General features: G+C 38.1%; 1 protein-coding gene across 2 annotated transcripts in view; it reads right to left on the bottom strand.

The window, feature by feature from the left end:
- SLC2A13 (solute carrier family 2 member 13) overlaps positions 1–15,780 on the bottom strand; it is a 487,541-nt gene that overhangs the window by 309,522 nt on the left and 162,239 nt on the right. The window lies entirely within an intron of this gene.

Raw genomic sequence — 15,780 nt, 5'->3', positions numbered from 1 at the left:
GAAGTTAAATAAGCAGGGTGACAACATACAGCCTTGATGTATTCCTTTCCCAATTTTGAACCAGTTCGTTGTTCCATGTCTGGTTCCAACTGTTGCTTCTTGATCTGCATATAGGTTTCTCAGGAGGCAGGTAAGGTAGGTTGCCCACCTACATATAAGTAGTTACACGTGTAGGTAGCTTACCTACCTACCTACATAGATGTAAGTTAACCTACCTACATATAAGGTAGGTTACTTATATGTTTTGAAGAGGGCTGTATGGAAATAATTTTATAATAATAATAATATAATTAAGGTCAATAACATGGAAAATTCCCAAAAATGAGAAACAGGGGAGACAATCTCCAGAATTATAATCTAGAAGAAACCACTCTTATATAGTCTTGCTTCTCTTCTGCTGTACTTTATATAGTGCTCATTTCTACTGTTTCTCACATGCTAGTAAAGTAATGTTCAAAATTCTCTAAGTCAGGCTTCAACAATACGTGAACCGTGAACGTCCAGATTTTCCAGCTGGATTCAGAAAAGGCAGAGGAACCAGAGATCAAATTGCCAACATCCGTTGGATCATCGAAAAAGCAAAAGAGTTCCACAAAAACATCTACTTCTGCTTTATTGACTATGCCAAAGCCTTTGACTCTGTGGATCACAATAAACTCTGGAAAATTCTGAAACAGATGGGAATACCAGACCACCTGACCTGCCTCTTGAGAAATCTGTATGCAGGTCAGGAAGCAAGTTAGAACTGGACTTTTTCCAAATAGGAAAAAGAGTACATCAAAGCTGTATACTGTCACCCTGTTTATTTAATTTACATGCAGAGTACATCATGAGAAATGCTGGGCTGAATGAAGCACAGGCTGGAATCAAGATTGCTGGGAGAAATATCAGTAACCTCAGATGTGCAGATGACACCACCCTTATGGCAGAAAGGGAAGAAGAACTAAAGAGCCTCTTGATGAAAGTGAAAGAGGAGAGTGAAAAATTTGGCTTAAAGCTCAACATTCAGAAAACTAAGATCATGGCATCTGGTCCCACCACTTCATGACAAATAGATGGAGAAACAGTGGAAACAATAGCAGACTTTATTTTGGGGGGCTCCAAAATCAGCGCAAATGGTGACTGCAGCTATGAAATTATTAAAAGATGCTTACTCCTTGTGAGAAAAGCTATGACCAACCTAGACAGCTTATTAAAAAGCAGAGACATTACTTTGCCAACAAAAATCCATCTAGTCAAGGTTATGGTTTTTCCAGTCGTCATGTATGGATGTGAAATCTGGACTATAAACAAAGCTGAGCACCAAAGGATTGATGCTTCTGAACTGTGGTGTTGGAGAAGACTCTTGAGAGTCCCTTGGACAGCAAGGAGGTCCAACCAGTCCATCCTAAAGGAGATAAGTCTTGAATATTCATTGGAAGGACTGATGTTGAAGGTGAAATTTCAATACTTTGGCCACCTGATTTGAAGAGTTGACTCATTTGTAAAGACCCTGATGTTGGGAAAGATAGAAGGTGGGAGGAGAAGGGGACAACAGAGAGTGAAATGGTTGGATGGCATCACCGACTCAACGGACATGAGTTTCAGTAAACTCTGGGAGTTGGTGATGGACAGGGAGGCCTGGCGTGTTGCAGTCCATGGGGTCGCGAAGAGTTGGACATGACTGAGCAACTGAACTGAACTGAACTAGCATTTTAACGATAGAGACAGAGTAGGACTAAACCCTGTTAAAAGATCAAGAGTCACACACTTCCCATTCTTGGGGCAAGGGACACACTATGCATGCATGAAAGCCTTCATGGGGTCAAAAAGACAAGAAATTCCAGACCACAGTAAGTCTGACTCTCCCCTTCCAGAGGCCTTTGCAGTGGGATCCATACTAATTGAGGGGTGCGTGCACACCCAGGGGAGTGTAAATTAGCCATGAGGTCAAAACAATACAATTGGCCAAAAAGAAGACAAACACCTGGAAGACTGCTCCCTTATAAAGGATTTAAACTTCCCAAAGATGTGATTCTCTCTCTGAGTTCGCCTGTGTGTCTTTCCACATGTTCTTTTCTTTTGCAACGAATTTTTTTACTCTCTTTACCTTCTGCCTCCTTGCCTGAAATCTTTCTTGAAATGGTAGGCGAGAACTAGGGACTCAGGCCCTAACTACTGGCCCCTGTTGTACGGTGTTTAGGACTCCCAGTCTGGGAACTAAGATCTTGCTTCCAGCTACTGCTCACTTCTGCTTGCCATAAGCTGTCGCTTACTGCTGCCTCACCTGAAATCACATCTGCTTGTTTCTTTTTTCTGAAATTACCAAGTTAGTTGTTAAGTGCATTCTGCAAGGCATATTAACATTGCTTATTAATAAAAATGATATAAAGTATTGATGGGAGGTAATAACAGTTAATATTAATTAAGGAAAATATTAACGATCTGACCAAAATGATTATTAATTCACCATGTGTCTTTTGATAACTTCCCTTTAAAATGTCAAAAAGATGAATGAAAGGGGTAAAAGTGTTCCAGCAGCTAAGAGACAAGGTTGATGCACAGATGTGCTGTAGACCAGAAGATTACTGTTAGGAAACCACAGAACAAGCTGTGAAGAAACATGTGAAGAAACATCTAAAGTTTGGGTGCTAAAAGGAATGATTTACAAACCCAGCAGTGGTTCTATAATCCACTCACCAAAATGTCAGACTTAAGATTATAAGCAACTTGACTAACAAAAAATTATACAAATCCCTCAGTCTTCTAGTTTCCTTGCAGATGAGTGGTTCTTTTGCCACTTTTCATTTTACCGTATCATACCTCCCTGCATCAATGTCACTGCATGAAATATAAAGAATTTTTCAGTGTACATGTATTCTCTAGAGATACTGACCATGCTTGTTGGTTACATTTCCATCTACCTTTTTTCCAGTGGGAACTACTGATTCAGCTGAGTCTTCAGTTAATGAAGTGCCTTCTACATAATGAATATTGCTTCTCAATCTGTGATGGACCAAATTTAAAAAATTTTTCAATTTGCTGCAGACTGACATTTTGTTAAATAAATTAAAAAATGAATTACTAGGAAAATGAAATTTAAGAAAGACACACAAAATATAAACAATTTTATTAGATTCAATAGACATAAAATTACTCTAATGCTATAAAAGTTTCTAAATGCTTATTCTCAATTTCTGTATGTAACCAATAACAGATTAAAAAAGAGGGTGGGGAATTAAAGATAGGCACCAGTTTATGGGCCTCAATTTAGGCTACACTCATCAATCTGACCAACTTCAAAGAGCATAAACCTTAGGCAAATATATGGTGCTTGCCAACATGTTACAGGGCAAGATTTACACTAAGTTTATTTCCTTCAGGGCCTTTAAGGCCCTGGTCTTGGTTAAAGCTGCCACTTACAGAAACCTACAGCTTCACACCACATCAGACTTCTATAAAAAAAATACTTAAATGTCAAAAAGATGCAGCCTCCATAGACAAGGATATTAACTACCTAGATAGATTGATATGTCAAAAAAACAATGACAAAATAATGAAATAAGTGCTACAATTGAGACATTATAAAGATCATGGTCTCAATACTAGCTACACACCAATGATTCTCAAATTCACATCCCCAAATGTACCCAATATCCTTAACCAAAAATTCACTCATCTAGCTGTCTGCTAAATTTCTTCTTTGGATGTCTAAAGGCATTTCAAACTAAGTGTGTTCAACACAAATTCCTAATTCCCCTCTCCCAAATAATAATAATAACTTGCTTCTTTCACAGTTCTCTTAATTAATGGGTACCTGATCTTTTAAAATGCTCAAGTCAAAAAAATTCAGGTCATCTTAATTCCTGTTTCTCTTATAACCCACTTCCAGTACATCAGCAAATATTGTCAATTCCACAGTCCACCACTTCTCACCCCTCATAGCAATCACCCAGACCTCGTATTTCCAGGTAATTTTGTTGTCGTTCACTCAGTCCGTCCAGCTGTTTTCAACCCCATGGACTGCAGCACACCAGGCTTCCCTGTCCTTCACCAACTCCTAGAGCTTTCTCAAAGTCATGTCCATTGAGACACTGATGCCATCCAACCATGTCATCCTGTCATCCCCTTCTCCTCCTGCCTTCAACTTTTCCCAGCATCAGAGTCTTTTCCAATGAGTTGGCTCTTCGCATCAGGAGGCCAAAGTATTGTTGCTTCAGCTTTAGCATCAGTCCTTCCAATGAACATTCAGGACTTATTTCCTTTTGGATTGACTGGTTTGATCTTCCTGAAGTCCAAGTGACTCTCAAGAATATTCTCCAACACGACAGTTCAAAAGCATCAGTTCTTCAGTGCTCAGCCTTCTTTATGGTCCAACTCTCACATCCATACATGACTGCTGGAAAAAACATGGCCTTGAGTAGACAAACCTTTGTTGGCAAAGTAATGTCTCTGCTTTTTAATAAGCTGTCTAGGTTGGTCATAGCTTTTCTTCCAAGGAGCAAGCATCTTTTAATTTCATGGCTGCAGTCACCAACTGCAGTGATTTTGGAGCCCCCAAAAATGAAGTCTGTCATTGTTTCCATTCTTTCCCCATCTATTTGCCACGAAGTGATAGGACCAGATATCATGGTGTTTGTTTTTTGAATGTTTTAACTTTGAGCTTTTTCACTCTCCTCTTTCACCTTCATCGAAGCTCTTCAGTGTCTCTTTGCTTTCTCTCATAAGGGTGGTGTCATCTGCATATCTGAAGTTATTTTAATTTCTCCCCACAGTCTTGATTCCACCTTATTCCAGGTTATTCCAGTAGTCTCCAATTTAAGGCATCTGATTCAACCACTGTCTCACCACTGTCTATTTTGAGCACGTGAGCCAGATGAACCTTTCTAAACACAAGTCATTTTCATTAATTCTCTGCTCATAACCTTCCAGCGGGTTCCCTTCTCACTGGGGAAAAAGCCTAAAGCCCTTTAGTCCCTACATAATCTGCTCTTCTTTCTGACCTTACCTCCAAAAACTTTCCAGATCTTTCTGCTTTAGCCATGCTGGCCCAGATATCTGAATGGCTCACTCTGATCACTTATTTTAGTCTTTTGAACACATGTGACCTTTCTGACCTTCCTGGAACAACCTACGGTGCAACCACATTGCCCCAGTATCTACCAGCCTTTACTAGGCTTCCCTGGTCGCTCAGATGGTAAACAGTCTGCCTCCAATGCAGGAGACCCAGGTTCAATCCCTGGGTCAGGAAGAGCCCCTGGAGAAAGGAGTGGCAATCCACTCCAGTAATCTTGCATGGAAAATCCCATGGAAAGAGGAGCCTAGCAGGGTATAGTCCATGAAGTCGCAAAAGAGTTGGACATGACTGAGCACTTTACCAGCCTTTATATGTTCATTAATTTTTATCACCATTGTTCAACATCTGTCATACATATGTTTACATGTTCATTGGTCACCTCTTCCCACTAGAAAGAAAACTTTAGGAAGACTTTCTTTTGTTCATTGCTAAATCTTCAGTGTCCATAACTATATCTGGTATGTAACAGTCATTCAAGAAATATTTTCTGAATCAATGAATAATCAAGGTTGGATATCCTGCTCCAGTTGTTTATGGGGAATATCAGGGACACATTTACTCAAACTAGATCACACTGAAACTAAGTCCGGAAAGATTCAAGCTTCCCTGATTCAGAAAGGGCTAAAAATATCATTATCATATGAGCAACATTTTCCACAAAATCTTGAAGCTTAAGAATATATTGTAGGAAAGAATATTGACTTTCTAGCTAAGAAAACTCCCAGGAAAAAAATTAATCCCCATGATCCAGAAAAGAATCAGAGTACAGATTAACAATAAGAAAATTACCACAGTTCTCATGAAATTTTACAGATAAGAAATTACTATAAAATAAATTAAGCTCCTGAATAATATAAACATACTCCCAGTAATCTGGTTATTATTGAATCACCCTTTTTTTTTTCTTTTTTCCTGTAAGATTTCAATTTTATTCTCTGGGAATTTTCCCTACATAATGGTACTACGGCTCTGATTTTAACAACGGAAACCAAAGGAGAAGAAGAAAATATCCAACATGTAGAACTTCAGGGTTCTGTGGAAAATCTCGTCTAGTGACACTTATGGCCATGCCCTCTGGAATCATATTTCTCAAATATTACTTGAAATATGACCTCACTTTACTATCTGAAATTGTCTTACACATATTTATTTACTCTCTTAGTTATTTCCTACCTTCTCATTAGAAAGTAAATGCCTTCTAACAGAGAAAGGACTTGGCTCATCTTTCCCCCAGTACCCTAGGGTCTGATAAGAGCTGAGTACACAGAGCAATCAATAAATGTCCAATGAACTAATAAATAAAATTCAAATAATAAATAAATGACATGTCACACAGGGAGTTAAGACTTTAAGTGCCACCATGTATTTTAGCAGTACATTTTCTCCTGAGTAAGAGTTCTAAACCTAACGACATTATCAAAAGTACAAGTAGAATTATGTGCACACTTGCATTTCTGGCTTTACCACCTCTGGGAATATTATCTCAGCACCTATCAGAGAAGGATAGTTTGGGAAATGGTTGCTCTGATGATACACTGCTTAGATAAACAGGGCTAAAGAAGGCAAAGGAATTCTTGCAACTCTGGTTTCGGGGTTGCAACTAGGTGTCTCTGCTTCACAAAAGCAAATTTGGGATTTTCTGCTGCTCTCTTGAGGAAGCTGTGCTTGAGACACTTCAATATATTGCTATGCATACACTTCAATCACTATGAACAAAGCTAGTGAGGTGAAGGAATTCAAGTTGAGCTATTTCAAATTCTAAAAGATAATGTTGTGAAAGTGCTGCACTCAATATTCCTGCAAATTTGGAAAATTCAAAGTGGCCACAGGACTGGAAAAGATCAGTTTTCATTCCAATCCCTAAGAAAGGCAAGGCCAAAGAATGCTTAAACTACTGCGCAATTGCACTCATTTCACATGCTAGCAAAGTAATGGTCAAAATTCTCCAAGCCAGGCTTCAATAATACATGAATCATGAACTTTCAGAAGTTCAACATGGATTTAGAAAAGGCAGAGGAACCAGAGATCAAATTGCCAATGTTAGTTGGATCATTGAAAAAGCAAGAAAGTTCCAGAAAAACATCTACTTCTGCTTTATTGAGTACACCAAAGCCTTTGACAGTGTGGATCACAAAAAACTATGGAAATTTCTTAAAGAGATGGGAATACCAGACCACACGAGCTGCCTCTTGAGAAATCTGTATGCAAGTCAAGAAGCAACAGTTAGAAATGGACATGGAACAACAGACTGGTTCCAAATCAGGAAAGGAGTATGTCACCCTGCTTATTTAACTTATATGAATATCGTCACCCTGCTTATTTAACTTATATGCAGAGTACATCATGAGAAATGCTGGGTTGGAAGAAGCACAAGTTGGAATCAAGATTGCAGGGAGAAATATCAGTAATCTCAGATATGCAGATAACACCACCCTATGGCAGAAAGCAAAGAGGAAGAGCCTCTTGATGACAGTGAAAGAAGAGAGTGAAAATGTTGGGTTAAAACTCAACATTCAGAAAACTAAGATCATGGCATCTGGTCCCATCACTTCATGGCAAATAGATGGGGAAACCATGGCAACAGCGGGAGACTTTATTCTTCTGGGCTCCAAAATCACTGTAGGTGGTGAATGCGCCATGAAATTAAGGGACACGTACTCCTTGGAAGAAAAGCTATGACCAACCTAGACAGTATATTAAAAAGCAGAGACAAGACTTTGCCAACAAATGTCGGTCTAGTGAAAGCTACAGTTTTTCCAGTAGTCATGTATGGATGTGACAGCTGGACCATATAGAAAGCTGAGTGCCAAAGAATTGATGCTTTTGAACTGTGGTGTTGAAGAAGACTCCTGAGAGTCCTTGGACTGCAAAGGAGATCCAACCAGTCAATTCAAAAGTTGATAAATCCTGAATATTCATCGGAAGGACTGGGGTTGAAGCTGAAACTCCAATACTTTGGCCTCCTGACTCATTTGAAAAGACTCGGATGTTGGGGAAGATTGAAGGCAGGAAGAGAACGGGAAAGCAGAGAATGACATGGTTGGATGGCATCACCAACTTGATGGACCTGAGTCTGAGCAAGCTCCAGGAGTTGGTGATGGACAGGGAAGCCTGGAGTGCTGCAGTCCATGGGGTCGCAAAGAATTGGACATGACTGAGTGACTGAACTGAACTGAAGTACTTCCAAAGAAAAAATCCTTAGGCAACCTTATGCCAAGACACATGAAAAAATTATAGCATGGTAAGCGGGATAATATTTTAATTGCCCTGAACTGATGTGTGAATATTCAGTGTCGAAAGCTGTGGTAGACCAAGGGCAATTAAGTAACCCATATTCTAAAAAGGACTCCCGTATGAGAAGAGATGGGTTGTCTTTGTCTCCCAATCCAACAGATAAGGGATCAAGAAAATTATCCATAAAGACAGGAAGTACCTGTGTGAACGGGAGAGACAGTATCTCACTGCCTCGCTGGACATATGTTTATGAGGTATCTTTGCTGATCTGCCTCCTGTGTCTGTTTGAGAAGGAGGAGGGAGATTTGCAGATTAATGGCAACAGGAGGAGTAGGTGGGCAAAGAGAGGAGGGCAGTACAATGGAGTGGCCTGAAGAACTATCATCTGACAGAACAACAGTGATATTTAGAGCTCATCTGAGATAAAGGGCAAGGCTTTAACTGAGATAGGAAACTGAAGTTTTAAATCAAACAGACATTAAAAAGGTGGAAAGAATTTGAGAATTCTGCTTACCTATGAGAAAAGGCAGTTTTAGAAAAACAAAGCTGGGCTCAGTGAGCAAAGAAAAATGAAATATTTTTATGTTAGAAATCTCTGAAGTTAAGACTGTATAATGAACCCGATGTAAAATACTTAGCTTTCTAAGTTAGCTGCAAAGCAAGGAAAAGCTCTCTTTGGATCAACAAGACCCACAGTGTAGTGTTTGGCCAAGACTTGCTCTAATCTAAGAATGAGGAAAATGGCACTCAGCTCACATTTAAGGACCCAGGTGACTATGCTTTTTACACTTAACCTTTCTTCACTCTGAATATGTTGTGGATAACACCAGTTCTCCCTGGTAGGGGCTAGCTGGCTTTAGCATACTCAGTACTGGGCAGGGGAATAACAGGATATTATTTTATTACAGACAGTAGGGAAAAAGATGTGAATTCCACCTCACCATCTCTCATTGGCTGCAGTCTTTTTTTTTTTTTACTCACGCTTTAGCTTTACTTCCATTTTCCTCTGACTCTCTTTTCCCATCTTCAGCATCACACTTTTCATCTCCTTTTCTAGTTAGTGTCAATTATAACAAATGGCAGTTGTTGTTTAGTCGCTAAGTCACATCTGATTCTTTTGTAAGCCCATGGACTGTGCTAAGAAGTCACATCCGACTTTTTTGTAACCACATGGACTGTAGCCCGTCAGGCTCCTCTGTTCGTGGAATTTCCCAGGCCAAAATACTGGAGTAGGTTGCCGTTTCTTTCTCCAAGGGATCTTGCCAACCCAGGAATCAAACCCGTGTCTCCTGCACTGCAGAATTCTTTACTGCTGAACCAGTAGGGAAGCCTCAGCAAGTGGCAGAGGGACAGTTAAAAAAGGAAGACACATTAATCCAGATTGTTTTCATCTTAAAGCTATTCTTTTCTAATAGAGATGTCTTATTATTAACATTGCATTTTAGACCACCAAAATTAAATAAGATTAAATGACAATAAAATACATAAAAGTTCAAATTCATAGTTTCTATTCTAAACATGTGTGAAAGCTGACAATATCAAATTTCTATCAGTTTCTCAAAAATAGAAACTGGGCCAATTTTCTAGGTGTTATTTTTCTTTGTTTAAGAGTAATAAAACATCATTTAGCTCACAAAGCAGTTTTCAAATTGCCAACTTAAAGGTTTAAAATCCACAGATGTGTGTATAACAGTTACATATATATACATATATGTATATTTACAGCACATTGTTCTTTCTTGCAAGAAAAAAACTGATGAATACATCTTATTTTAAAAATATAAACAAGTAATTAGGCATCTAAGAGAAGGCATCCTTATAACAAAAAAGATTTTAATTTTCAAGTATAAAACAATTGATTTTATCTCCTTATCCCAGTAACTATCAATTCAAGATTACATAAATAGCAATGACTATTAAAACATATTACTACTGATGAAACTTTTCAGTGACTTGACTCTGATGTTTTATCATCACTGCTTAATTTTTCATGCTCATCTTCTATGACTATCCATTTTAGAAGCTAATCAATGTGAGAGGCATGCTTTTAGTAGGAACCATGAAGAGAAACAATATAATCTGGGTACCATTTCTCAGCTGCTGTTTGAGAAATGCAGAGAAAGTCCCTGATGTCTTTCCTTCTGCATCCTCCACAAGTCGGTTGCTAGGAAACGTCAAGGAGGGATTCAGTATTAGGTCTGGGGAACAATGACCTAGCTTAATAGTATCCATACACTAACATATAACTTTCATTAACTATGGCATAACCTTAGGAAACTAAAGATTACAAGTGATGTTTTTAGACAGAAACAGACTTTGAGTCCTACCCTTTAACTATTTTAAACAGATTCTAGTATCTACTGAAAAAAGAAGTAACAGCTGTAGATATCTTAAAATATTTTCTTCAGCCAGAAGTTGCCCCCATCCTGCTATCCAAACTTGCAGATGCTAAGAACTGATCTCTTCACTGCTTCACTGTATTTTGATGCTGCTACACTGATACATGTATACACTGTATATATGTGTATGTACATTCAACTGTGTGTGCACACACAACACACAAGAAATGAAAAAGAAAAAGGAAAAGAACACACATATCACCACTCCCACAATAAAATACACGGCCAAAAATAACCAAGGAGAAAACGGAGAAAAAACTTAAGGAAAAACACACGTGTATACCTCACATACATGGTCACATACAGACATCAAAAGCATTTCTCAGTCCTTGGGGCTTGGTTTACCCGGGTCTAAGAAAAAATAAAAGAGCTTTGAATGGTAAGTTGGAAAGTGAGATCCATTAATTCAGTATGTAACTCTGAAAAGGTGTCTTAACTTCTCTGGGAGATCACTTCCCAGAAAACTAAGAGAGGAATGCCAGTCTCAATAGGTTTCAGGGAGGATGAGATGAAATGATGCACTGGCAAGCACTTTAAAATTGTACAGCGCCATACATGAAAAGGGAGTATTACTGTTTATAAAACAGCCAATTCAGTGAATAGGCATGTGAATGGGACTCAGTATTTGAAAATCAAAATTAAGCCAATTAAACATCACTAATGGATGAAGTATGGCTGTTGGTCCAAAACTTCCCACATAAATTAGACTGTTTCATGAATATTAACATCAAAACAATTTGTGTGATTTACTAATAAGGGAAAGCAATGACTTAAAATAAAACACAAGAAAGAATTTACCTTATGCATGTCTCTAAAAAGGTTTTACATCATTTGCATTAATTCCTCCATAATTTCAAAGTAGAAAAGTATATCAAACTATGAGAGATGTAAAAGTAAGCTTTCATTAAAATGAATTGACTATCTAAAATAATGTCCTCTTTGCCTTTTCCATGATAAAAGTAACTTTGCCATCATTTCTAACTTCAAGGGAATGACCATACAAGCTGTAGAATTTGTGACCCTCTACTAAATTCAAATTGAAACTGCACTTACTTGTGGGTTATGCACTCTTTTCAGGGTGTTTTTTATAATCCCATGGTCAACATATACTTGGGGAATTTCAGCACCTGGGATCTGCGAGATTCTGTACTAGTTTGCCAAGTCAGCCACAACAAAATAGCAGAGATTGCATAGCACTAAAAAGAGAAATGTATTTCCTCATAGTTCTGGAGGCTGGAAATCCAAGATCAAGGCCTGAGCATGTTTGGTTTCTCTGGAAGTCTTCTCTTCTTGGCCTGGAGACGCTGCCTTCTCACTGTGTCCTTACGTGATCTTTCCTCCCTGCCCATGTACCCTTGGTGTCTCTTCCTCTTCTTTTAAGGACACCACAATGAATTAAGACCCACTAATGTGACCTCATTTAATCTTACTTATCTCTGTAAAGGCCCTTTGCCAAAGTACAGTCACTTTCTAAGGTACTAGAGGTTAGGATGCCATAAATTTTGGGGAGGCACAGATTTAATCCATAACATTCCACTTCTACTTGATCTCAGTGGAACGCTAAACACTAAGAAATACTAAACAGATGACCAACTCCAGACAGAGGCTGTAAAACATTTCCTGTTGTTCCAAAGCTCCCAGTCCTTATCAAGAAGGTAAACAACGAGGGCATGGCCATTCAGGAGAAATTATGTTAACATAAATAAATGTCAGCAAGGCTGAGGAACCAGAAGCCTCTCGGGCTCATAAACTGTATGGATAAACACTGGTATGTTCAACTGTTTGCAGAAAGTTTCCTAAACCCCATCTGCTGACTTTGGCGTTTACTTAGGCTGGGCCTTCTACTGAAAGTATTTGAAAGTATTGCACTGCTAAAATACAAACTGGCAGTCAACACTGGGGCGGGAACACAAATGACAAGCCATTATGTGATGACTCTGCAACTTTTCTTTCAAAGGGAGCCATAAAAAAATCATTAAAAACAATTCATGAATATTTTGAAAATTTCTTTGGAATAAAAAGTCAGATAACAAACACATTTTCACTGTTTTAACCTATGCACTAATCCTGTCTAAAAATTAACATCACAGAACATGGCCTTATACAATAAACACTTCATCTTTCTATTTACCATCCCCTAATATTTTCTCATTTCACTCTCATAAAGACTCTGTGAGGAAAGAAGACAGGAAAAGATGAGGATAATGAAACTGAGTGACATTAAACGACTTGCCCAAGGTCACAAACTAATAGCCAAAGGAATCAGAACAAAAATGCTGCTCTTCTGACTTCTAAGTTAGCACTCTTTATTCTTGGGACTTAATGACATTCAGGGCAGTGAAATTACAATCTTGCAAATTTCACTTTATTTAGCATCACTGGGCTGTAAAAGTCTATAAATAAAATTAGATTTGCTGAGATTTTGCACCTAATCACAAAACAAATTCAGTCTGAAATAAAGATAATTTTGAGCACTTCTTCAACAAATAAAACATTTTAAAGATATCAATCATCTTAGATTTTAGAAGCAGCATTTTCATTGAGAATTTATTTCACTATGCCAAATAAAAAGCAGAGACATCACTTTGCCAACAAAGGTCTGTATAGTCAAAGCTATGGTTTGTCCGGTAGTCATGTATGCATGTGAGTGTTGGACCATAAAGAAGGCTGAGCGCTGAAGAACTGATGTTTTTGAACTGTGGTGTTGGAGAAGACTCTTGAGAGTCCCTTGGATAGCAAGGAGATCAAACCAGTCAATCCTAAAGGAAATCAACCCTGAATATTCATCAGAAGGACTGTTACTGAAGCTGAAGCTCCAATACTTCAGCCACCTGGTGCTCACAGATGATTCACTGGACAAGACCCTGATGCTGGGAAAGACTGAGGGCAAGAGATGAAGGGGGCAACAGAGGATGAAATGATTGGATGGCATCACTGACTCAATGGACTTATTTGTGACTTACAAATAACATTAAGTGTTTGCTCTTTTACCATTTTATACATCAGAGTATTTTACCTGAAAATTGCCCAAAGGAGGCATTATATTTTTAAAATAAATACAACTGATCCTTGAACAAAATGGGAGTTAATCTGCATAAAATTATTAGCAAACTCAATGAATCCTCGGTTCCTTTGTATACATGGATTTGATGAACCATGAATCATGCAGTACTGTAGTATTTACCACTGAAAAATATCTTCATATAAGTCCACCTGCTCAGTTCAAACTCATGTTGTTCAAAAGTAAACTGTAATTCTACTGCTTTTTTTAATGAGTGAATCACTGATACTAGCTCAAAGAACTCTAAATTCTGAATGCTATTAATAATACCTTTTTCTATCAGTCTAACAGACAATTCTAATAAGATTTTATTAAAATGCTATGTTATTATTTACTAATAGTAACCCATTAGTAGCATAAAATGAGCCATTACTAATGAATTACAATTCCCAGAGGATGATCTTTTAGACTCTTCTCCTGGTGAAAACACAATTAACTGTACCTAAAAATCATCTCAGAAGACTGCTTTATAATAAACAATTTCAGGCTATCAAAACAAAAATCACTGTTATATCATCAGATAAAATGGCTTTCTGTAAGGTGGATATTGTGGTTATAGATATTTCTGTCTTGTACATCTCATATTACAGACATTTGGAAATTGATCTTCAAAGACAGTCACATGACTTGATACAAGTTAGAGTCAGTTTTCATTCATTCTTCAATTTCTCATATCAATATTTGCCTAATTCTTAAGACACTGAAGACTGTAGTCATCAAGGATAAAATAAAAAAGAACCTTGAAAAAAAAAAAGGACTCTTTTTCCAGAAACTGCAAGCCTAACATAAATCAGATCAACTAGAACTGTGGTAACATACCATTTGAACATTTATTAACCCATACAAAGATTTAACAGAGGAAAAAAGTCATTCCTTTGAACTGGAATTCAGCAGAGCAAAAAATATAACATATGAGATTCCAATCTTCAGTGTAAAATATGATTATTCATTACACAAACTATGGGTCAATAATTTATATCTGTGATTTGTAGGTGAGAAAGGGACACTCGCTAAATGGGCACGTCAGTCACAGGCTCACTGCCCTGCTCCATACCACCTTCATCCTCTTCTCCAGTAAAGAATGATGGACTCAAAACGGGTGTGCAACAGGGAGAAATGTGTGAAAACCACTAACCTAGAAATGGAAACTTACATATAGTTCATCATATAACCTTTTGTAAATTAGAAGTTATATAATTAGGAATAAAACTGAGTTTCTAAAAAGCAATACTAAAGACGAAGCTTATAAATTAACTTCTGCTTCAAGCAGACTAGTATATGAATTACTCTATTTAACAACTAGAACATTGGATGAATTTTAACACATATGATTTTCAGTGCAGCGCCAACTTCCTAAGAAAGTAATGGATACCTTCTAGGACCAAGGAAGGGAAGAGATAAAAACATTTAACCAAATAATGAATGGGAGCTGACAGCAAGAACCAAACTTGAAAGTCAGAGTTGTCCTGTAAGCAAATACTTACAAGGGTTATTGAATCATTAGTCTAAGCCTTGTGCCCACTGCACAGCAGGGTAGCTAATTCTAAGACTCCCACTAAGATGAATTTTGAAGGGGTTAAACAACATTCTAAACCCCTGATATGCCTTAACACTTAATATAAAAAAGTGAATCTTCCCAAAAGAGAAGAAATCTTCAATATGTATTGGGATTTTACATTAAGAAATTCACCAAGCCTATAATTCCTCAGCTCCCAGAGTGGTGAAGTTAGGGACATGCTCTCAAACCTCCCTTGACAGCTTGGAAAACTGCTGGGACAGATAGAAAAGCTGGGGAAGGCTACACTCCACTTGTGAGGAGTGCTGGCTAGCCCCCAGGCAGGGCATCTATTCAAATTGCTGCCATCCCACTATGCTCCCCCATCTGAGCCTAGGGGATGCTCCAACTCCACCCACTCCAAGCCATAGCCTAGCACTAGATCTGGGGCAGCCACAACAGGGGGGAAAGACACGATCATGGGCTGCATCTGAATGAAACCACAGACTTCTACTCTGGTGAAATTGGACCTCTG

This window comes from Cervus elaphus, chromosome 3 (assembly GCF_910594005.1).
Source record: "Cervus elaphus chromosome 3, mCerEla1.1, whole genome shotgun sequence".
Lineage (NCBI taxonomy): Eukaryota > Metazoa > Chordata > Mammalia > Artiodactyla > Cervidae > Cervus > Cervus elaphus.
The sequence above is the reverse complement of the archived record's forward strand: the minus strand, read 5'-3'. Positions and strand labels throughout refer to the sequence as shown.